General features: G+C 40.8%; 1 long non-coding RNA gene across 2 annotated transcripts in view; it reads left to right on the forward strand.

Annotated features, from left to right (window-relative positions):
- The window catches only part of LOC128424081 (uncharacterized), an 82948-nt gene extending 59480 nt beyond the window's left edge, over positions 1-23468 (forward strand). For both annotated transcript variants that reach the window (XR_008332920.1, XR_008332919.1), the window contains one exon: positions 22846-23468. This is a non-coding gene — a long non-coding RNA (uncharacterized LOC128424081). The remainder of the gene's footprint in view (positions 1-22845) is intronic.
- Positions 23469-24127: the final 659 nt, after the last annotated feature.

A 24127-nucleotide genomic window follows, 5' to 3' on the forward strand; every position in this document is an offset into this window, starting at 1 on the left:
CTTCAATATCCCAAATATTATCTAGATTCTGACATTCATTTATTTCTTGGGTTTTAGGGGAGCATCCCCCCACATTCATATGTTCTTAATCCTTGACTAAGGTCCTCTTTTCACCATTTCAGAAACAAACTTTTAGTGATAAATGTATAATGCCACACATTAAAATAAACACAGTCTCTCCTTGCTGATCTATGTGTACAGTGTCTCATCATGAAGTTTATTTGCGCTGCATTTGCACAATGGAATGAAGCACATGTTTCTCATTTGGTCCCCCAGAGAACTACCCTTTGATCTCTTTTGTCTCACCTGCCTTGATTCATTTCATGTCAAATGCTGCTTGACAGCACATGGCCTGACCAATTGGAATTTGTACACTGATGCTTCATTTGTCTTACTCTTTCATTTCATGGTTTCATCTAGTTCATGTGGCCAGTAAATGCCCATAGGAACTACATTTGTAAAGCTAAAAAAAAGGCTTCCTAGTAATCTGCTGCAAATTTGCAGTGATCTTTCTGTGGCGGGCAGTATGAATTCATAGCATCGTCACCATTTCATATATGGCCTCATCCTGTACAATTTCCTCTAATGCTGTCACTGCTGTGGCTTTTTTTACTCAACTAGGCATTTACCTCTTACTTCCTGCAGTTGTCCACAGTTCAGTCAACTTTCCCTTATCTTTTCCTTTTAATATTCCAGACAGATAAACAGACCAGTAGGTCTTCCTCATAACTTTGCATCAGGATGGCCAGATGCAAAAATAAACAGGACTCCTGCACCTTTAATAGCTATAAAGAGGAAGGAATGTCATCTACACCTGCTGAACCTTCCTGTCCTATACAACTATTAAAGACACAGGACCCTTGTCGTAATTTGCACCTGGCCAACTTACTCTATAATCACCAGCATAATGAGCGGGACAGAACATACATGTTTGCTTGTAGAAGAATGTGATGGGACAGGATGAGACAACCCAATCTTTATTCTACACTTCCTCATTCAATGAAGACAGACACAGAACTGTTACACTTATTAATTGTGCTTGTTTGTACAGATAGATTGTGTTTGTTTATTTATAGCATGCTAAGGATCTGCACACGATACACGTCAAAGCATCCCTTCTGTTAAAAGTAACAGTAATGACCTGTATATATTTACACAAAAATAAGTACTGCTGTGCTCAGTGATGCTTGCCCCAAGTAAAATGTACATGTGATTGCAGCTTGTTCTATACATATTCTCAATAGTTTACTTTGAGTTTTGAATAAATTCCACAGAGTTCAGCAAGAAGTGTTGGCAGGATTACAGCCTTACTAAGATCGAACAGATTCTGACAACAGGAATTAAGGAGTTGAACCTGCCTGAAGCCAATACTTCCTAATATGCAAAACCAGACCAGCTGCATATTAAATATAAACAGAGAAGGTCTTCATCTTCATGATCATTGCCTTTTTCAAAATGGTAAATGGATCATATTCTATTCACTGATTTCCAGAAGTCTTGTGGTTTTGATGCTACCATTAGAGCATGAGAGTATTGGGTATCAAACTACATCAAATTCTAGGCTGAATACTCCCACCTGCTGGTTCAGCTCAATCTCCACAATGCTTTTTAGCACTTTTAGGTGTGAATACATTAAGCATGCTGGATTTTTTTAAACACAGGTTCAGGTTTTTAAAAAAGACTTCCCCACATTATTTATTTCAGTTGCAGTCTTTTATGAAACTTATACCCCATATCAGTAAAAAAGAAGCACAATGCACCAAAATACATGTTAACTATTACAAGTAAATTCTGGCACAGCTCTACTGTGTTGGACGGAGTCCAAATTTAGAGTCAGAGCAAATGTATTCTTTGATGAGGCTTGAATTAATGAAATGGCTGCAGTTTATTTTAAGAGTGAACGTAATCTATAAACATTAAAAATGAAAAGTTGAAAACACTCTGCTGCAGATGGGCCTGCCACCACTTCTCCGAAGATGCTGAGGGTTTGTAGGATGGCACTGAAGTCTGGAGGATCTGTAAAATCTTGGACTTCATTTCATTGACATTTCATTGAAGGAAGATTCATTCTGGCATGGTCTGGATTCAGCCATGAGAACAAAAGTCAATATACCTTTTTGCCATTTTGTCCAGGAAATTTTACTGTTCTTAGTGAGATAAGCCGTTTAAAAAATCAAAGTGACACACCATCTTATGACACCATCTAAAGAAATATAGTTGTTTCTCATGGGTGTCATTAATGTTCTCCCCCAAAAACGATAGTTTTGCAAGCTGCATTAAAATTTTATCAATTTAAAGCAGAGTTACTAATGAAATAGTTTGGGGAATTTCATAGAGTAAGGCTGTTTCTCTTTCCTCCCGTGCTTTTTTTCTACAAACACAATTTGAGAGATAACAGCTTTGCTTACTCCTTGTTTGGATTGATTGAACCTTTCTAGTGAGTTCTTACCAACTCCCAGTAAAAAGAAAGCTGTTGCTTGGGATTAATGTTTTTAATAAAACAACCCCCTCAAACATCTAATTGCAATGATTCAAAGTGAAAGTCACTAACAAATCATTTACACACACATTATCTATAATGTCTACTGGGTTCTGTGTAGCTGTAAATAGACATGGTCATTATGCTCCATGAGTGTTCCTACAAAAGAGGGTGGGTGTTCCTTAAAATCAACTGCATCACAAAAGAACACAGAATGAAAGCAGTTTTTAAACAGAAGTGCCTCTCCTGCATGCAAAAAGGATGCCGCAACATCCTTATAACAACATTTATATAATGCAGTAACATTAGCCACAATCCAAAGATGCGCAAAACTACAGTTTATTATGCTCGGCGAGACCTTAGGCTTATTGTTTTCAAACCACAACATGCCACAAAGCAAGCTGCTTTTGCAACTAAGACTTCTTACTCTTTCGGGTATTTGGGGTCAGCCATTGAAAAGGAGAAAAGCCAACAATTTAACTAAAATAGCCTAAGCCTCATGTGTGGCTGCAGCTATGTCTTTGGATCTTCGCCATGGCAGCTGTGAAATGCATCACAAAGTACCATAACATATCTTAATTGCATTATGCTGGTTGTGGTATAGCCTCTCTGTTAGCCATGAAAACATCCTTGAGAATCAGGATTATGTTCATATGCAGAAGGTGTTTAAAGTTGCTGAATGAAGAACACCTAACAGGAAGTCAGGGTCAGTGAGTTAAAACACACCTCTGAGTTAAAACACAACTAGTTCAGAATCCAGTCACACAAATCTCTTGTTTAATAAATTTTATCCAGATCATTGTCTTAAATCACGGCCCTTGTCATTCATTTGCTTAGAGTAAATAAAGTGTTTTACTGCACTTGCAGAAAAAACAACACAAAAAAGAAACACCAACCATTAATATTTATTGGTGTTTAGCAATCATGCCACAACGTATATAAAATTTATTTTGAAAATGCTTTCTAAGCATTTCAGGTTTTGTCACATATTCTTCTGGAGAGGTGTAGTAATGCCGGCCATTAAGTGGGTTGTTAATTATGTTGTTTTCTTTGCCAAACCTCTCTTCCCCCTTCTGCTCATGAGATTATGGATAGGAGCTAAATACTTTATTATGAACATATATTACCTCATGAGCTCTTTTAGATTTATTGCCATAATTGCAATCCCTAAGGATATGTTAATCTGCAATAAAGTTTACCTCGTTTATCCTTCCAAAACATTCTTGTAGTGGTAGTTACAGATAGGTAGCCGTGTTGGTCTGCCATAGTCAAAACAAAAAATTTTTTTTCTTCCAGTAGCACCTTAAAGACCAACTAAGTTAGTTCTTAGTTGGTCTTTAAGGTGCTACTGGAAGAAAAAAAAATGTTTGTTTTGTAGTGGTAGGTAATTTTTACATTTTCTATATAGGATATGAATAGTTAGTTGCCCAGAGCCAAAGGGCTGAAGCCCAACCAACAGGTATACTACCTCACCTTATTTGGCTTGCATAGCCTGAAGCAGCTCCCATATACCAAATAGTTCATTCACCACAGGCAGCAGAAGGTCCTCTCCCTCTTCCCGTCAGCTTCCTTATTAGTCCCTACTCTTTCCATAGCTCTTCAAGAGACACTTTGTCCTTGTGATTTGCAGCCCAGTGAAACCTACCTTCAGGATGTATAATTGGAATGGACTAATACTTGACAGATATAAGACATGGAGAAGATACAGTCCATTTTGACAGATGGGCAGGGCCATGGCTTGGAAGTGAGAACTGGACCATAAAGAAGGCTGATCGCCGAAGAATTGATGCTTTTGAATTATGGTGCTGTAGGAGACTCTTGAGAGTCCCATGGACTGCAAGAAGATCAAACCTATCCATTCTTAAGGAATTCAGCCCTGAGTGCTCACTAGAAGGCTCCAATAATTTGGCCACCTCATGAGAAGAGAAGACTCCCTGGAAAAGACCCTGATGTTGGGAAAGATGGAGGGCACAAGGAAAAGGGGACGACAGAGGACGAGATGGTTGGACAGTGTTCTCGAAGCTACCAGCATGAGTTTGACCAAACTGCGGGAGGCAGTGGAAGACAGGAGTGCCTGGCGTGCTCTGGTCCATGGGGTTATGAAGAGTCAGACACGACTAAACAACAAAAAGACACAGAGAAGATGCGGTCCATTTTGACGGATGGGCAGGGCCATGGCTTGGGTGTTGGAAGCACAGTTTTATGATGGTTTTGCTCCTACCCGCATGACTGGTACCGGAGACTCACACCTACATCTTGGTAGCTTAGTTGCCAGATGACTCGAGACACTATTTTGTCCACAATGCTATTTTACATCTACATAAAACCATTGGGAACAATCATCAGGAGGTGTGGGACACAGTGTCATCAGTATACTATTGACTCTCAGCTCTACTCTTCTATTAAATATAAGGAGAGGCTGTGCATAAGCTGAACCACTGCACTTTATGGAGTAGATATGGGTCAATAAACTGAAGCTGAATCCTGCTAGGACACTGTGGGCAAGTGGTTCCCAGGTTCAAGAATTGGGGGATCTGCCTGTTCTAGATGGTGTTGCACTCCCTCCAAAAAAAACACAGATAAGCAGTTGGGGGGGTTCTTGGAGCCATCTTTGTCCATGTAGACTCAGGTGGCCTCTGTAGTAAAAGACACCTATCAACAGCTTTGGCTGGTCCATCCATTGCACCCCTTACTGGGCAGAGATAATTTGACCATTGTGGCACACACACAGGTACCTTCACCTCATGTGTGTTTGTTTTTGGCATGTCGCTCCATGATGGAAAAAATGGTGGGATAAAAATGAATTAAATAAGAAATAAACAAACGTGAGTGAACCTAAAATAGTTCCCTAAAATAGCACCTAAAATAGTTTCTGTTTTTTTCAGAAATTGCTCTCCCTCTTCTCTGAAAAAACACAGATGGGATCGCAGGAGCTATTTTAGGTATACTCAAGTTTATTTATTTCTTATTTAATTCATTTTTATCCCACCATTTTTTCCATCATGGAACAACATCTTACCAGGTTTTGGTATCATGAGTTAACAGGGCTTAGATTGGTGGGGGAAATATGATTAGTTTTCTAATTAGAGGAAATCTTATTACTATTCCCGTTCCAAATATGCAAGTAGTTTTCAGCAGGGAACAAATCTGTATGTCTTTTATGAATGCATAACTCATTTTTTTTTATTTCAAACACCACTTAGACACTTTTATGAGTCAAACGCCATTAAAACAGCTCAGATTCCCTCATTTATCTCTGCATTTATTTATTTATTTTTTAAAAAGTTTGCCTTTGCGAACTGGAAATGAAAAATCCTCCCTTAGCATTTCTAATCATATGAAGAAAGAGCTTATCAGATTCAATAACAGAATAGTTCCATTGCTTTTCTGCAGAAAAAACACAAACAGGCCATTTAATTATCAAATTAGTGAGAAGCTTGTTGAGTAATAATGGATAAAATGTTAGAACATAAAATAGCTAGAGAAAGTTATAAATGCTAGCAGTTTTGTCTGTTTTGTAAATGGATATACGGACCTTATTTTAGAGATGTGTTGCACTAAAAATTAATGAGATTTACACAGTAAAGAAAAACAAGTCTTACTATATATTATTACAGTGGTATGACCACTGTATATCTGTGCTCATATTGTATCACAGAAATAGCATGTGCAAGTAAACTACCTACAACAAGGATCCGTCTCTCATATGAATCTACCTGAGTCTTAAGACTGGCATGAGAGTCCCTGCTTCATGTCCCACCACAATTGGATATATGGTGAGAGGGCAGGTAAAAACAGGGGAGCAGCATTGTTTAGATGATTCATTTATGGCCACTCCCTTCAGGACTGCATAGAGTCCCATACAACAGGGCAGGAGGAATCCCTATTACAATTAAACATGGGTGGCGCTGTGGGTTAAACCAGAGAGCCTAGGACTTGCCGATCAGAAGGTTGGCGGTTCGAATCCCCGCGATGGGGTGAGCTCCTGTTGCTCAGTCCCTTCTCCTGCCAACCTAGCAGTTCGAAAGCACATCAAAGTGCAAGTAGATAAATAGGTACCGCTCCACGTGGGAAGGTAAACGGCATTTCCGTGCGCTGCTCTGGTTCTCCAGAAATGGCTTAGTCCTGCTGGCCATATGACCTGGAAGCTGTACGTCGGCTCCCTTGGCCAATAAAGCGAGATGAGCGCCGCAACCCCAGAGTTGGCCACGACTGGACCTAATGGTCAGGGGTCCCTTTACCTTTACCTATTGTTGTATCACATCACTTGACGCCTGCACTGATTCCTGACGTGCTAGGAGAGTATTTTTCCGCTTAGTGCCCAGAATCCAAAGGTTAATTATTATCTATCTTCCTGGGGCCTACACCCCCCCTTCAAGCTGTCAGGGAAAGAACAGTCTATTGAGACATAATTGATTATGCAGGGGGACCCATATTGAGAGGAACAGAAAATGAAACCTAGGTCAGCAGAATGTATCTCCTGCCATGTGTCCATGGGAGACTAAAAGACTTGCAAATTTGCACACCCTGAACAGAGAAGTTGGGGTCATAGCTGTCAATTTTCCCCTTTTTAAAAAGGAAATTCCCTTATTCCGAATAGGATTCCTCGCAAGAAAAGGGAAAAGTTGACAGCTAGGGTTGGGGTTCCTCAACCCTTCCTGCCCAAACCCTCACAATGTGACATATCAGGATCACCACCAATCAAGACTTCACCCCCCAATTTCTCTGAAAGGAAAAGCCATACACACTAAAAACCTCCACTAGTGGGAGTTTGGACCTAAGATAGAAGCAATAGTTAAGGATTTTGGTCCCTATTTTCCCTTCAAGAATATATAATCCCCCTCAAGATCTCTCTTGACCCTGAACAGGAAAGGTGCATCAATAATTGCAGCCACATCAATAATTACACTTCTTGAGAAGCTGAGAAATCCTCCCCAAAGTATCTGTGAGCCAGCAAGCGTTTCGGCCTATTATGGTGTGTTGCCTGCAGGCAGATTATATTTGGGCAGAACTTCCGAAGTTGATCAGGAACTGTGTCTCTTTATAGGATCACGTAGCCCCGCCCCAATACCATGTCATAAAATAAAGGAAATAAAAGTATCCTCCCTCCCCAAAAAATTCTTCAATTAATATTTTAGTGATACTATTCTGATATGCGAGTTTCTCTGCAAGAATTTTTTTGCTAAATTGCATCTTCCCATGAGTTCACTGTGCAGTTTTAAGGCAGATTTTCAGGGAAATGCTTCTTTGAGCTTGGTAACCACAAAAAAGAAAGTCAGAATTTCTTCATGCATTCATCTTAAGGCTGTTGGACATTCACCAAAGTGAAAGCCCACCTATGTACACTAGAGTGGCACCATTCACCTCCTGTTGACTAGGTGCCCACTGTGTGCCCAACAAAGTGAATGCTGCTGTTTTAACATCTCAAAACATAAATACAATCCTTATATGCGACTGCCTTCATATCTCTGATAATTCTTTGATCGGTTCTTCTTTCTTGCTTTAAGCGACAACATCTTACCCTGAGGAAAGCTAACTGATCTGCCAACTCTTCCATTTAGTAATTAAATTCAGAATGTTTGTTTGAAAAGGAAGAATGAACCAAGTGGTTTTGTGGCTGATAATATACAAGAGAGAGAAAGGCAGGTGGCATGATGAGCCAATGATGGGAAAACATGGAGGTGAGAGAAAACTGCGGTCATTGGAGAGATGAAGACTGACATGTCCATTACCAAAGTCTGGGCTAGTTTTGACAGTATGAAGATTTAGTATGACAAATGAAGGGGTGGGGGGTAGGGGTAGAAAAATGGACCTGACTTTAAAATGCAGCTATCTGAGGGAAAGAATATAAACCTTAAAAAATTGCTATAACTAACACAATGAAGTCACTAAGCTAAATGCTGCAGGACCAGCACACGCCAGGGATGTGGTATCTGTTGTCTTCCAGATGTTATCAGATTCCAGCTCCCATCAGTCCCAGCCAGCGCAGCTTGCAGTCAGGGATGACAGGAGATGGAGTCCAACATTCATCTGAAAGGCCACAGGTTCCTCACGCCTGCTTTAATTTGTAGATACTGAAGGTCTCTGAAGCACCTGTTTACACTGGACTGAACCCTAACAGTCTAATCCTAACCATGTCAGGGGCGCGGGTGGCACTGTGGGTTAAACCACAGGGCCTAGGACTTGCCAATCAGAAGGTCGGCGGTTCGAATCCCCGTGACAGGGTGAGCTCCCATTGCTCGGTCCCTGCTCCTGCCAACCTAGCAGTTTGAAAGCACGTCAAAGTGAAAGTAGATAAATATGTACCACTCCGGCGGGAAGGTAAATGGCGTTTCCGTGTGCTGCTCTGGTTTGCCAGAAGCGGCTTAGTCATGCTGGCCACATGACCCGGAAGCTGTACGCCGGCTCCCTCAGCCAGTAAAGCGAGATGAGCGCCACAACCCCAGAGTCGGCCACGACTGGACCTAATGGTCAGGGTTCCCTTTACCTTTACTTTTTAACCATGTCTACTCAGAAGTAAGTCCTATTGATATTAATGGGGCTTTGTCCCAGTTAAGAGTAATGCTATATGTATTTACTTGGTAGTCTCATGGAACTCAATGAGACTTACTTATGAGCAGACATGGTTAGGATTGAGCTGTTAGCTGAGATCTAGCCTGTTATTCAGGTTGGGATAGCAGCTCCTTGGACTAGCTTCAGACACTATTTCAGGGGTAGATTATGTAAGCTGCATGACCCTCTGCAACATCAAGAGTTCTTGGGTCCTCTATTCTAAGGTATGTGGGCTTGTAAATGAAATCAGGACTCTAGATCCTGACAGGAAGACTTCACAGTTCAATCATGACCTGTGTAGGGCACAAGAGGATGGGATTTCATTCTTATTTAGGCATATAAAATAGAGCTAAACAGTGCTTGATTGTGAAGACAAGCCTTTTCTGAAACCTGTAGTCACAACCTTAAGAAATATTGCTAAGTTCCTTAAATATTTGATCAGCCCATTACACCTTGGGGGGGGACACCCCACATTACTACTGAGACAGATAATGGCAATATGTTTTGGTTTAATTATCACAGAGCACAGAAGTCTCTTTAAGAAATGTCAGTGACCCTAAAGAAATGATATCAATTCAACACGTAGGATGATCTCCAACAGTGTTTCTCTGCGGAGAGCTATCAGAAAGGAAAGAGCTAATGTGTTTATATCACTTGCCTAGTGTGAGCCATTTGCACGTATACGTAACTCTCTGGAATACAGGCAGTAGGAACATACAGGTCCTATGAAAGTCATTTAAATGAAAACCCTTGTTTGCTGTGTGATTCACCATGGACACCAAGATCATCCCTCCACACCTTACAATTTCTCCCATACGTGCATACAAATGCTTTGTTTTGATTTGTAGCCTAAAGAAGATATCATAAATGACAAACTGGAATCGTGTGTATATATTTTATAGATTAGGAATGTCAGATTTAATAGTGGGATTTGATGTACACATTCCTGAGGCTCTGTTCGGCAGTAATGCAATTAAACATTGCAACAAAGTAGTAAAGTTTTATAGGCAGTAGCAAATAAATTTCCTTTTTAAAGGCCAAAGGCATTGCAGGGAGAAATTCAGTTCTGAAAAACAAGTTTGGTTAGGAATTTGGCAATATTATTTTCTTTAGGAAGAGAATGCTCACTTTTGAGCAGAACAGGATGGGAAAACAGAGATTAAATTAGAGCAGGGTATCCCAAACTTGGGTCTCCAGCTGTTTTTGGACTGCAACTCCCACAATCCCTAGCTAGTAGGACCAGTGGTCAGGGATGATGGGAATTGTAGTTCAAAAACAGCTGGCAACCCAAGTTTGGGAAATCCTGAATTAAGAGTATTGTAGTGGTTTGTTAGTATTATGAATATTTCTAAATCACGATGAACATCACAACAGTACCACAGTGGGAAGAGCACAGAGAGAAGAAATGCCTTGGTGCATCTGCAGCAGCACAACTGGATGCCTTCATCTGCTCCAGCTGAAACAAAACATGTCTCTGTCTCTACAGCCACAGCAGGCACTGCAACTGCCCAACAGTTTGACTTTACCCCCAAAGGCGCACTCCTCCATTGCCTCCTGAAACAGATGGATGCCAACAGCGATACTGTATACAGCAACAAAATAAAACAAGAACTCATCCTTCTAGGAAAGCCTATAAAAACAAATAGGTTTTTAGCATCTGATGAAATGCACACAGCGTTGCAGCCTGTCAATGAGTTTCGGCAGGTAGTGCGTTCCACAGGGCAGGTGTTACTGTCTTGAAGGATCTAGTCCAAGCTACCATGGAGCAAACCTCCAGCACATGTGGCCCCCTCTAGAAGGGCCCTTCTAGGTGTCCACAGCTATCAGCAGGTATATAGGGAATATCCTCCTCCCAAGTTGTCTTGCTAACTGTAAAACCTTAAATTTGGTCTCAAAGCATATTGGCAGCTCATTCATCTTGTTTCATCCATAATTTACAATTGTGGATGGTTCCAGGTTTGTTCATCTATGTTCCTTTGGTGCAGAGATCAGAGGGAGAGCTGCCTTATACAGAACCAGACTACTGGTTTATGTAACTCAGAGCAGGATTTCAGACAAGGGCCTCTCCCAGTCCTACCAGGAGATGCCAGGACCTGAACCTGGAACCTTCTGCATGCAAAGCAGATGGTCTGCTACTGAGCTGCAGCCCCTCCCCAGCACTCAGTCAGTTTCATAGACTTCTGTCTCTATCGCCTTAGTAATTCCTCCATGTTTCAACATGTCCATTATAGAAGTGACAGTCCTGTGACAGCTCTGACCGCTCTCAATTAAAAACGACATTGATGGAGTTCTTCTATAACTGAATGTGTCTTTCTTATTATATCAATGTATATTTTCATAAAGCGTGTTAAAAAGTGACATAGTCATTGATGGAGGCAGCAGGGAAAAGCCAGTCCACAAAGATTTCTCTCACCAGAGCAACTGTGTGTCATGTTTTCTGAATGCTGAAATACATAACAGTACTATTTTGGCAAACGGTGCTATTTTGGTAAACAGTATTATTTTAGTAAATAAGAAATACAAAGCTATAGTATTAATAGTATGACTTTGTGTTACCTAAATTCTACCAGAAATATTGCCTACCCCTGTTTGGACCTTCATTTGTCTAAATTCCCTGAATTTTACTGGTTTTACAGTATACTTTGTTTTAATGGTGTTCTTTATTTTTAAGTTGCACACTGCTTAGATTTATTTAAAAATATCTCTAATAGTAAACACTTTAATTGGACCAACCATCAAAACTTAGAAACAAGGTAAAATACAAAAAATATTAATATTATTAGCATTTTCACACAGCCCTCCAGATGTTGTTTATTAATGTAAGTGCTACGTAATGCCAAATTAGGCTACAAAGTAGTTTACAAGTAGGGCTTCTTCAGCATTGTTGTTGGACTACAACTCCCATCTTCCATGGCCATGGTGACTGGAAGGCCACAGCAACCTAAGGAGGGCCACAGGTTTCCCACCTGCAGTTTAAGTCACATGGTGCCTACTGTAAAGCCCCATTTCTTCTACTTCACAAGGGCTAAACTAATTGCTAATTCTTTTACTATCAAGACTGTCTTTTCATAATCATTGTTGTTGTTGTTTAGTCGTTTAGTCGTGTCTGACTCTTCGTGACCCCATGGACCAGAGCACGCCAGGCACTTCTGTCTTCCACTGCCTCCCGCAGTTTGGTCAAACTCATGCTGGTAGCTTCGAGAACACTGTCCAACCATCTCATCTTCTGTCATTCCCTTCTCCTTGTGCCCTCCATCTTTCCCAACATCAGGGTCTTTTCCAGGGAGTCTTCTCTTCTCATGAGGTGGCCAAAGGATCTGTCCTTCCAGTGAGCACTCAGGGATGATTTCCTTAAGAATGGATAGGTTTGATCTTCTTGCAGTCCATGGGACTCTCAAGAGTCTCCTCCAACACCATAGAATATAGAGCCTATTTTCTGTCATCACAAAAACAGGACAGTTGTTCCGCCTGCTTTTCACTGGAAGGCCCATCTTCTGTTCTAATCCTTTAGGATTCCCCCCTATAAAGGACTATATTGGGGTGTGCTACGGGTTTTAGAGGTGGTTTGTGCCACTGACTCTATGGAAAGGGGTTCAAGTCCCTGCACCCCAGGACCTTGGGGTCCCCAGTAATGAAAAAGTTTGTTTCAGAGTATTGTGTACCTGGTTTGATGCCCCTGACCTATAGGAAGAGGATTTTAACTGTTGGACACTTCTCTGAAATGTAAGTAAACTTCAGGAGTACCTGAATATTGACTACCTTCTTCTACATCTGTCCATCTTTTAGTTAGAGGCAGCAGGAACATGAATTATTAAATATTAACTTCCTCATAAAGGAACAGAATAAAAATTAAAAGCCAATTTATTGCCAGTAAAAAAAAAAGTGACTATCGTTTATTAGTAGAAGTTTCGTGGTATAGGGTATTTTATTAATTGACTCAGAGCTGGAAAGGCGATTGCAGCCTGGGGAAGATTGCATGTATAATTGCAGTAATAATTACTTTCAAAGACTTTCGCTACTGAGCTGAACAGTAAGTTGAGTTGTTTAATAGTCTGATGGCAAATATACATAACAACAATGATCTTCCAACTCAAATGTTCATAGTACTTGGAACTGTAAAAAATATCCCTGAACAAGAAGAAAAATCCACATTCTGCATTCAAAGTATCCCAAAATTTTGTGCCAATGAAAACTAATAAATTATGCGATCTGAATTAGACATATTATTGAGCATATTTTTGTTTTGATTTATTTGCATAATTGACTCTGCTTCCATGAAGAAGGGTATAACATATTCCACAGAAGATCAACAGCAACATCTAAAGCCTCTGAGACTCTGGATGCCTGCTGACCACCACCTGAATAAACCGATAGCCTTGGTTTTATCTCCAATCCCCCTTTCCAATTTAATTCCTTCCCCTCTCTCCCTCCTTCTCTCTCACACAGTAGTGTAACTGGTCTGAACTTTTATGATGGAAGTTCAAAACCATTAAGAAGTTAGGCTCATCATTTAAATACATACTGTACTAGGTACCTGAACTACCTGGACCAGAGATGCCACTGATTCACAAAACACTTTTACTGGCATCAGATTCCCATAAATGTGTAGGGCATCACAGCACCTTTGTCTCCTTCAGAACCATACAATTTAGGTGACCACAGATGTTCTGCAAGAGGCTAGTATTCTCAGGCCATCTTTTCTGCAAAGAACTCAACGCATTCTCTAAAACCCAAGACTCTACAGAAGTAGTTAAATTGTTACTAAGAGAGTTAGATTGACTCTTTGATTTGATTTTATATTCTGTTTGTGTGATTTGTTTCCTCCTTTCCCCCAAATAAATGTCATATATACTGAAATTTCACTGTTCTGAAAAGTGTTCCCCCTGGAATTTCTCCTTAAAATCTTCCCTAGATGCTAAGCTGCATAGTTCTTAAACTACTACTTGTGTTCTAATGGAATTTCACAAGTTTTGTTTAAAGCCTGAACTCTCAGGCTTTGGGAAAGTAAATCTACAGCTCCTTTGCTTTTTTTCTAGATGTAGACTGGATGGAGGGATCCTTGGCAGTTTGGCTTAGAAACCCCTCCCCCAACAACTGGAGTGCTTTTGTCATGCTAAACTTAATCTGCCTGGTGACACTTTATCTTGATAGTGGGGACAAAAAGGCAAGTCCACCAGGAGAAAACAATTCCCACCACCACCCCAGCAAGCGACCAGAAACAAAGAGTAAAAAGCAGAGCAAAGCACCAAATAAGCAATTGTAGCTGGCTAGAAGCTTAGTCACTGATGCATTGTGACTAAATGTTTTTGAACTCATCTCTGCATCCACAAGATTACAAGCCTGGATAGTAGAAAACCCTGTATCCAATACAAATATCATATTTGCAATAGTCAAATTAAAGTTTATGGAAGACTCGTGTTTAATAATTTAATTCAATCCTCTCAGTAATGCAGGGATCCAAAGCAAGAGAAGGGTTTTTTTTAATTACTATGAAACAAAAAAACTACCTGTTTTAAAAGCTGTTTTTAATACTGTACCTGATAAACCAAAATCCTAAAGTTTCCAACATTGACTGAATGCAATATTATTTGCATTATTATCTAAGTGTTTAAAAAATCTTGGTAAGCATCCTTCCCCCTGTTTTTGCAAAAAGAGTGAAGCAGAAAATTTGCAGCCTTGTTGCCTGGGTAGTTCATGATGAGCACAGCCATTAAAAAGTAAATAAAATAAAAAGATTCCAACACTATTGCAAATCAGTTCTTGGTTCTTTTATTCCTCAAGAGGTAGCTGAGCTGCTTATTCCAACTAGAGAACAAAAGAAATTGAGGTATTGCATATTCTCTTGCTGCAAACAACTTACTTAACAGCCCAGGGGGAGAGAAAGGAAATATCCTTTTATAGCTCTGTTCCACTGATAGCTGTTTCCCTTCCTTCTGACAGCAACAACCGCTCCTTAGAACATTACAGAACTAAGGATAAAATCTCAAATGAGACATGGCACAAAATAGCAGCTTACCCCACATCTCAGCTTTGTTTTATAGGTGAGCTGCGCTGCAGTGAACACAAATTTCTAGCACAGGGATGGGGGATCTATGGCTCAAATGTTGATGTACCTCAGCTCCCAGCATCCCTAGCCACTGGCCATGCTGGCTGGGACTGATGGGAATTGGAGTCCATTGACATCAGGGCTAAATGGAGGGGCCATGGCTCAGTGGCAGACCATCTCCTTTGCATTCAGAAGGTCCCAGGTTCAACCCCTGGCATCTCTGGGTAAGGCTCTGGAAGAGAATCCCTGTCTGAAACTATAGAGAGCTGCTGCCAGTCATTGTAGACAATATGAGATGGAAGGACCAGAGGGCATGACTCCGGGAAAGGCAGCTTTGTATTGCTACAGTTCCACCTTTAACATGCCACAAAATGGGCTTCATCCAGAAAAAAAACATGTCATGCTTAAATCTCATTGGAATATGTGAGACCCATTAGTCATGATGGCTGACTGATGGGTTCATTTCAAGGACGTAATCTTGACAACCTTTTGCTAGATTTGAATTGATAATCCCAATGGCAGCCACCTCTACCTATGTACCTGTTCTCTTTCTAGAGTTCTCAGATCCCCACCTGCTGAATTTATCAGCAAGGGATCCACTAGTTTTCATCAGAACATTTGTATCCTTCACCACCACCCCAGAGCATAGACTTATAATCCTATTCATCACTAGATGGGGGAAATCAGTGAAAATCAGGTGCCTTGCCTCGCACAAGTGGAAGCACTTTCTACTAGTGCAAATCATTAATGGATACAACCCAAAAACATTTTGCTTTTTGCTTAAACCCCCACCCCCAACTTTATCTACATTGTTACCTTAAGGATTCTGACACTCACCTTAACAGGCATTATGCAAACTTCAAAATAAATGTACTTTATGAAGCTGCTTGAGTAATTCCACCTTGCTGTTTCTTGTCTTTTTAGAGTGTTCATTTCCCTGCTGGCCTCCATAATTATTACAAGCTTTTCTGATTTCAATTCCCCTTGTCTTACTGCTAGAGGCCTTTGTCACCTGCTAGAAGGAGCGAGGAGGGTCAGCTGAGAGTTCATTCAGTTATCACGTCTGTTTCATTATGCTTCTTTAGTCTGAAAGCATCCAGGAGTTCTGTCTGTATATTTGTTATAATTATCGTCCTGACAACATCTTCTTGGTGCAAGGGCTAAGGCAGCCTCTTCAGAAAATGTCTCCAAGGCAGCTTTGCCTCACAGGAAGCCCTCGCTAATTAAAAAGTGACAGTCTTCTCCATCTCCCTGAAAGTAGCTTGTGTCTCATCCCCCGCTTCCATTCTCTTCTTTTAGCTCGTTCCAGATAATTGAAAAATTAATTGAACTTATTAAAAAATAAAACATCTGGGTTACGGGTCAGGAATTGCAGCAGCCTTTGTAAGTGATCATTACAGCACTCAGCGGCACTTAAAAATAGTAACATCTACTTCTCTTAGATCATTAGGCCCCTTTAGTGGTCAGGAGAAACCTTTGAGTACGTATACAATAAATTGCGGCCCAACAAACCTGTTGAAACCATTGAATGATTTGCAGGGTTGCACGAAGGACACCATGGCTGGAGGGAGAGGGCGATCCTCCCACGAGATCTCAGAGCCTCTTCATCTTTCAAAGCCTAGTGAGATCTTGGGGATGGACAGACCGGTGGACACGCCACCATTTTAAGAGGACATGTCACCATTCCACCTAGGCTTCAGGATATAGATAATAAGGGGGACCTCCCCTTAACAGGTCCTGAAGGGTAAACAGCTCTTGGCCTTAGTTCAGGGGGACTATGCTTGCCAGTCGCCATCTCAAGTCATCAGTGGTCGCAGTCTCAGTGGTCTTGCACCACACTGGGTCCTCAGTGCTGGTTAACTCCCTATATAATGCCCAAGCAGGTGTGTGAAGATGAAGGTCAGACTTCAAGACTGCAATTAATCGCATAGCTATAAAAGCTTGTTACATTTGTTTATTTTGAAGTATGTAAAAAGGGTAATTTGAAAAACCTTCCAAGTTTTGCTTGCTATTTTGAGTTGAAAGTTACTCACAGTAACACTCACCAGTGGGGATGCAGACAGGTGATAACTGACCTTGTCAGTTGGAAATAACTTTGTCTCTTTCTTGGAACGTTTAACTTGCAGATACAGTCAATTACCTTATGGTAATGGTTGCTTCAAGGATTTTATTGCTTGGCTCCCTTGGAACGAAACACATATATTAGCCTAATTTAGGAGTGCTTTGTCTGAAGTTCCCGTGCTCTCTGTGTGCAGAATTATTGCAGCCTTAACTTTTTATTCAGACTGCAAATTCACTACAATTCCTTTTTTAAAAAAGAAAGAAAGAATGGAAACTGAGTGGATTTCTGCATTGAAATATGAACTGCTGCACTTATCACATCACTCTGAAATAGTGTTCATTCTTTCTGAAAGTGAGGACTACTCATCAACAAAATCAAGACAGAGAAGGTTACTTGGAAACATTAACTGTAAGCATCCTACAGTAGACCTCTAATGTCTTCACTTACGGCTATTAGAAAACATTCGTATTTCAGATTTTGTAGCTTTAGGGAACACTTCTAAGGAACACCAACAAGCCTGACAGTCATGAAACTCCTGCTTATGCAGGGTGTGGGATGTTGACTGGGCCTGTTGGGCTTCACTGTGAGGATGAACTTTAGGTTCTATCCCCAACATCTCCAGGGATTGGGAAAGACTCTTATCTGAAACACTGGAGAGAGACTGCCAGTCAGTGTCAGTAATACTGAGCTAGATGGACCAACAGTCTGACTTAGTATAAGGCAGTTTCCTATGTTGCTGCTTTCCCTGTTCCTGGAGGGGAAGACCAGCAATAGGATGCAAATTGTATTTCAAGAAAACATATATGCCATTGCCAACCATCTCATTGGTAATAAGCTTCTGAGGAAAATGTTTCTGGGCTTTGTAGAACCCAGTTTGAAACCAGTATCCTAGAAGAAATCTGACTCATTTTGAGGGAAGAAAATGGTGAGGTAAAAGTAGAAATATTACAACAACATTTCCTATTGCCCTTAATAATGGAATATATATGGATGCCAGATATTCAATTGGTATTTCTCTGCTGGCGGAAGACATCAGTCAGCAAAATGAGAAGGGGGGCAATTTTCTGAGATTGTCTTTCCTTCTTGCAGTCCCCCAGCATCCAAATCTTCTCCACAGTGCTGGGAGATCCTCTAAAGCAGAGGGTATCTGGGGTGGGGGTGGGCAGGAGTCACCAAAAATGGCTTTTCTTCCTGTTCAACTGATGGACACCTTCCATCAGTTAAGGGACACCAGATGGATACACCCACAATGACCAAATCCTGGTCCTACAGTTCACATGCAGCAGATTGAGGTGGGAAAACAGTGGTGGAATTCTGAAATGAGAGAATAGGATGCACCACTTTGGACTGCAGGTGTGGGGGAGAAATCACTTTTTAAAACACTCCTCTAGGGTTCTGTAAATATCCCTTTACTCCAGCTCCCATCATCCCCAATCTGCATGACTAATGGTTGGGGATGATGGAGGTTGTAGTCTGACAGTCTCTGGAAGGCACCAGGTTAGGGAAGGTTGCACTGAAATGTGGACATTCTCTATAATTCTTGTTTACATGGTTGAGGCAGACCAGGGTCAAACTAAACAGGTTTGCTTCTGTCATAGTAACATTGGTTCTTAATTTTACAGCCATTAGGAAGTATGCTGGTCACTACTAATTACAGAGTTTACAAAATATTGAGTCTAGAGAACACTGACAGTAAACTCAAAGGATTTATTTTCTTACTGGGAGGGGCAGAGGAATCTACATTTGGGATAATCATTATGATAAGTGTAACATTTTTGGAGGCTTTGCAAAAATCAATGGCTACTGTTCACTTTATCTGACTGGATGAAATGGTCACAGCAGCAATTGAATTAGAAGGAAAGCAATTGTCTTCAATTATTAAGAATCAGAGTACATATAATTCATATCATTACTAGATGCTCCTTTACCTGAAGTCCAAGGAAAGGAAGCAAAAAACAAAAAGGAATGGGGGGAATTAATGCAGAAGAAAGACAGAAAACATTTGGCAAAGTATGTGGAATATCAGTGAATACGTGGAACTCCAAGCCAAGGTTGCACTCGGTTATGGTGCAATCCTTTGCATGTTTACCCAGAAGTAAATCCTACTGTGTTCAATAGGGCTTACTCCCATGCAAGTGCATAGGACTGAAGCCTTGCAGAGCACTCCTTGGCGTATTCATGCAGTAGTAAGCTCTACTGCAGGCATAGGCAAACTTGGCCCTCCAGATGTTTTGAGACTACAATTCCCATCATCGCTGGTCAATAGTCCTGTTAGCTAGGGATGATGGGAGTTGTATTCCCAAAACATCTGGAGGGCTGAGTTTGCCTATGCCTGCTCTACTGTGTCCAGTGGGGCTTACTGATTTTAACCAGGCTACCCTCATTTCTGTTAGAGGGCATCATTGAAGCAATAAATTATGATGGCTTACTGTTTCATACATTCCATCCCTATTTTGCGTTTGTCTGAAGAAACCACAAGAACTGAATATATAACAACTGCCTGTTTTCCACCTAATAAAAAGAGCACGTGCTGCATCTTGCTGGAAAAATAAAAATAAAAGCAACCACTGGGTTGGATCTAACTTGATTTCAATGCATCTACTCCAGGAAGGACTAAGTCAGGATACAGCCCAAAAGCTGTATCTTGATTCTTTTTCAAAATGCAAATTGAAGTCTTGCTTCAAATTTAGAAAGGTGCTGGAAAATTTGAGGAAATATAGTTAACTAACAAATATATCCTGTGCTCTCTTCTTCTTTTTTTTTTAGTAAAAAAAAAAATTGAGGTGCCAGTACTCATATCTTGCTACAAGTGCTGTGGGTGCCGGCACAAAATGGCTGCCATGGGCAGACAAAACCAGAAGAAGATGTGGTGGAATTTTGCACCAGTGAGTCCCATCCCATTCAGGGTCAACTTGTTTTTAATACAGAATTTTAAATTGTAACCCAGCCAGGGACCTGCTGGTGAAGGGTGGGTACTATTACTACTACAGTACTAATATTATTTCATTATCACATGCATTTATTTGTCCTAATCGACAGACCTATTTCAACAACATTTCACTGAAAAGGGTGCATTTGAGTAACTGACACAAAACATGTCAAAGGTTTCCCCCTGAATCTATGCAACTTTCCACTGGAACCAGTGGAATGTAGATGCCTGCTCTTCATCCATATCACAGGTCCACGTTTTCCCTTTTCCTATCATTAGTCTTGCTACGACTGAAGAGTGGCAATTTCCCTGTGGAAAAAAATGTTATGATAGAATTATTCTGAGGTGTTCCCTTAAGAGAAGCCACAGCAAGAGAAAAATGGCAAAGAGAAGTGGCAATTTAGAAGCAACTTCCAGTAGGACCACAACATGTCTAGGACTAAAACATTTTTATCGTACTTTTATTGTACTTTTGGGGTTGAGTGTTTGGAGGAGGTGTGTGGGCGTGTGGAAGCAATTCCCTGCTAAGAGGCAGAAAAAGCTTGTGTTGAAAAAGAGATTTAAAAATACTTCAATAGAGAATTGCTTTCACTCCATTAAAAGAAAGAAAGAATTATGGATGTTTATTTACATTTATATTGTGTTTTGCTTGCATATTGTTCATTTTCTTGCTTTGCAGATAATGAACAATTCTATACATATGTTTTCTAGCTGAGAACAGACTACCATCCATGATTAGAACTACCACTGTCATTTGTAAAGCTAAAAGACAAAGTTATTCACTAAAACCCCCAAACTATAGACAACCCCTCCAAGTCTTTTAACAGCCTGGGACCAGTTTACTTGAGAGATTGCCCCTGCCTATTCACAGTCTTTGCCATATTAAACACCTGCTGAAAACTTTGTTTCATCAAGTCTTCCTAGTCATATAATTTAGTAATGTACATTTGCTTTCAGAAGTTTTAGCTGGTTTTATATTGTGCTTTACTGATAATTATTTTATGTACACTCTTTTTTTTAAAGGTGTTGCTGATTTTTATATTTTTTGATAATTTTATTATGTGCACCACTCAGAGATTTTTCTGCGTACGTGATCTATATATATTTTCTAAGTAAATACTTTGCTCTCACGCTTAGAAGCAATGGCTCTCGATTACATTTTTCTCCTATTGTCCTGGGCTTTCAATCCCTGATCAATTCTGCTGCCTGTAAAGCATAGGGTAATTGATTTAATTTGGAAGAACATTGAGGATTTTAGACTGGGGGTGAAGCCATGTGTACTCTGTAAAGAAAAAAGGAGACAGGGTGAGGGAGGATCAGAATCAGGGAGGAGATACAAAGACAAATAGAAAGTCAGTCTGGGTAGCAGTCACATATGGATGGCAAGCGATGAAAAGGCAAAGAGAAAGAGAAAAAGCACCAACTCGCCCAAATTTCACCATCCTCCAGTTTGTCCAGATGTTACCACACTCCAGCATTAGCCTTACTGCAGAACCTGGTTAAGACACTCCAGAACGGCCTCCATGGTACATTTCCATGAATGCATCCAAGGATATAGAGTACATATAGGGAACTTGTGACCCTCAAGCTGCTGTTGTACTCCAATGCCCATTGGCTGTAGCTACCATGGCCGATGGGCGGTAGTGGCGTTTGCCCTCCTAGGTGTGTAACATCATACTGGGTTCATAAGGAAAGGGTTAATCAATTGTAAAATGACTAACCAATAGGAACCCAAGAGGAGGAGTTAGAGTTAGAATTGTTAAGAAGTCAGTCTGGAGTTAGTGAAGAGACAGAGAGGATAAGTCTGTGGGTTGGGTCTGATGTGAGAGCATGAGAGAATTTGTTAAGAGGAGTCAGTCAAACAGTTGAGATAATCAGTCAGAAGGTGTTAGGAAGGTATAGGCCGGTAAAGAAACTAAAGTTAAGATACTGACAGGAATATTATCTGAGAAACCATAAACTTGTTAATGCTTATAAAATAAACTTGTTTATTTGGTTCAGTTTTAACAACTGTCTGGACTCAGTGTTTTACCCAAGAGTAACGGGTTGGTGGCAGCGGGGAAGCAAGCACAGTGGTGGCACAGGGATCAATAGACCGTTAAACGTCCGGGGACCCTGTGTGATCGCCACAGCGGGGATGATGGGAGTTGTAGTCCAACAAGATCTAGAGGGTCACAGGCTCCCCATCTCTAGTGTAGAGGAAGTAATGCTTGGCTCAGCATGACACACTGACAGTCACCCCTTCCTGTCCACAATCCATATGAATGTTATGGATTGAAAAGAAAGGGACATCATGCCCCAAGTGAATCCCTGGGAAATGGTGGCTAAAAATACATAACAATGGGTCAAGAGGGTGGCTACTTTCATGCAGCTTTCTCTGTGGCAGCTTTTCTCAACCTGTGGGTCCTCAGATGTTGAACTACAACTCCCATCAGCCCTAGCTAGCAAGGCCAGAGCTCAGGGATGATGGGAGTTGTAGTCCAACAACAACTGGGGAGACCCACAGGTTGAGAACTGCTGCTCTATGGGAAAGCTCTGCATGGAGAGTTTTAAAATCATAGAAGCGAATGAAAAAGAAGAAGAAGAAGGTGCCTTAAACCAGGTCAGTTTATTGTCAACTCTGCCTGGCTGCTGCTAGCCAGCATCTCGGACAGAATATTTCCCCCATCACCTGGAAACATTGGCCCCAGAACTACACAGTACGCTCCCAAGTGTCACATAGTCTCTTTTGTCTGGCCCACATAGATGAGGCAGCTTGTGGCTGGTTTGTATTGCAGAAATCATATGAAGGCGCCATCATGCAGTGGTTTGGAGAAGATTGCATGCTGCTGCAAACTACCCTAAACAGAAGTAGCATGGGCATCTAAATGTGATGAAACCAGGATGTCATCAGATAATGATGGGCCGAGAACCAATTCTTGCAAAAGAGCTGGGGTAAGTTGTCTTTCCACATGCCATTTTATAAATAAGCTCTATGAGAGCCGCTGTAACGTGCTCCTGTATCCTGCATCAGGCTAGTTCTTGGGACTTGTTTACATCCTGCATCACACTTGTGAGCTGTTGTGTCCCCTATTCATCCAAAGGGATAGCTTGCATTTTCTTCCCTAGCTCCCCCCTTCTTTCTCATGCCTACATACACAGAGAATAAAAACTGCTTTGAGAGAAAATGTCATACAACTGCAGTGTATGAAAGGTCATTACATGAATTACAAATCAGCTTATGCTGAATTTTCCACTTTTAAGTGCTGGCAAGGAAGTTCATCTTCTTTCCTTTTCTTTCTTTGCACTCTATTACGGTGCTTTTTTGCCCATTCTGCAAAGAATGGGCAGCGGATTCCTTCTTGGACTCATATATATGAGTGCATTTTGGTGCTTCTTATGAAACTAGCACAAACTGGTATTAGGGGCAGGTACATACTTTTTGTTTCTCATTTTTCCAATTGGAAGGTCAGTTCTCCACATTTCCACACCAGCTTGCGATTTCTTTTTTAAAAGTTCTCATGAAAATTCACCAGCATTTTAGTGCGCTTTTCTCCTAATAAACACATTTCTGCATGCAATTTTGCCTAGTCTGCACATTTTGTCATATTTCCCCTAACACAAAACATTTTTTGTACATTTATTTTCATTAATCTGTGAATGTGATGCAAAATTTTATCTTGGTATTTGCCTATTTGTACACATTACTTAGCTTGAGAATAAGGGAAAATTTGAATTTTGAAGGATGGCTACATCTCAGTTTGTATACTGCTTTAGAAAGTGCCAAATTAGTATTGCCTTTAAATGTAAACTGAATTGAGCTGGTGATATGTGGTAACTCACAGCTTAGAAGGAAACTTTCCATTCCTACAAATAAGTCCAATTAAACCCCTGAGCCCAGAGATCTGGGTTCACCTGCAGACCAAAGTGAACAAATGCTCACAGCTTAGTTATACATGTTTTTTCCCCCAGAGGTGAGCTCAAAGGGATTTACTCCCTGGTAAGTGTGTGGTGCTGTGGGTTAAACCAAAGCCTAGGACTTGCCGATCAGAAGGTCGGCGGTTCGAATCCCCGCGATGG

Source organism: Podarcis raffonei, chromosome 12 (assembly GCF_027172205.1).
Source record: "Podarcis raffonei isolate rPodRaf1 chromosome 12, rPodRaf1.pri, whole genome shotgun sequence".
Classification (NCBI taxonomy): domain Eukaryota; kingdom Metazoa; phylum Chordata; class Lepidosauria; order Squamata; family Lacertidae; genus Podarcis; species Podarcis raffonei.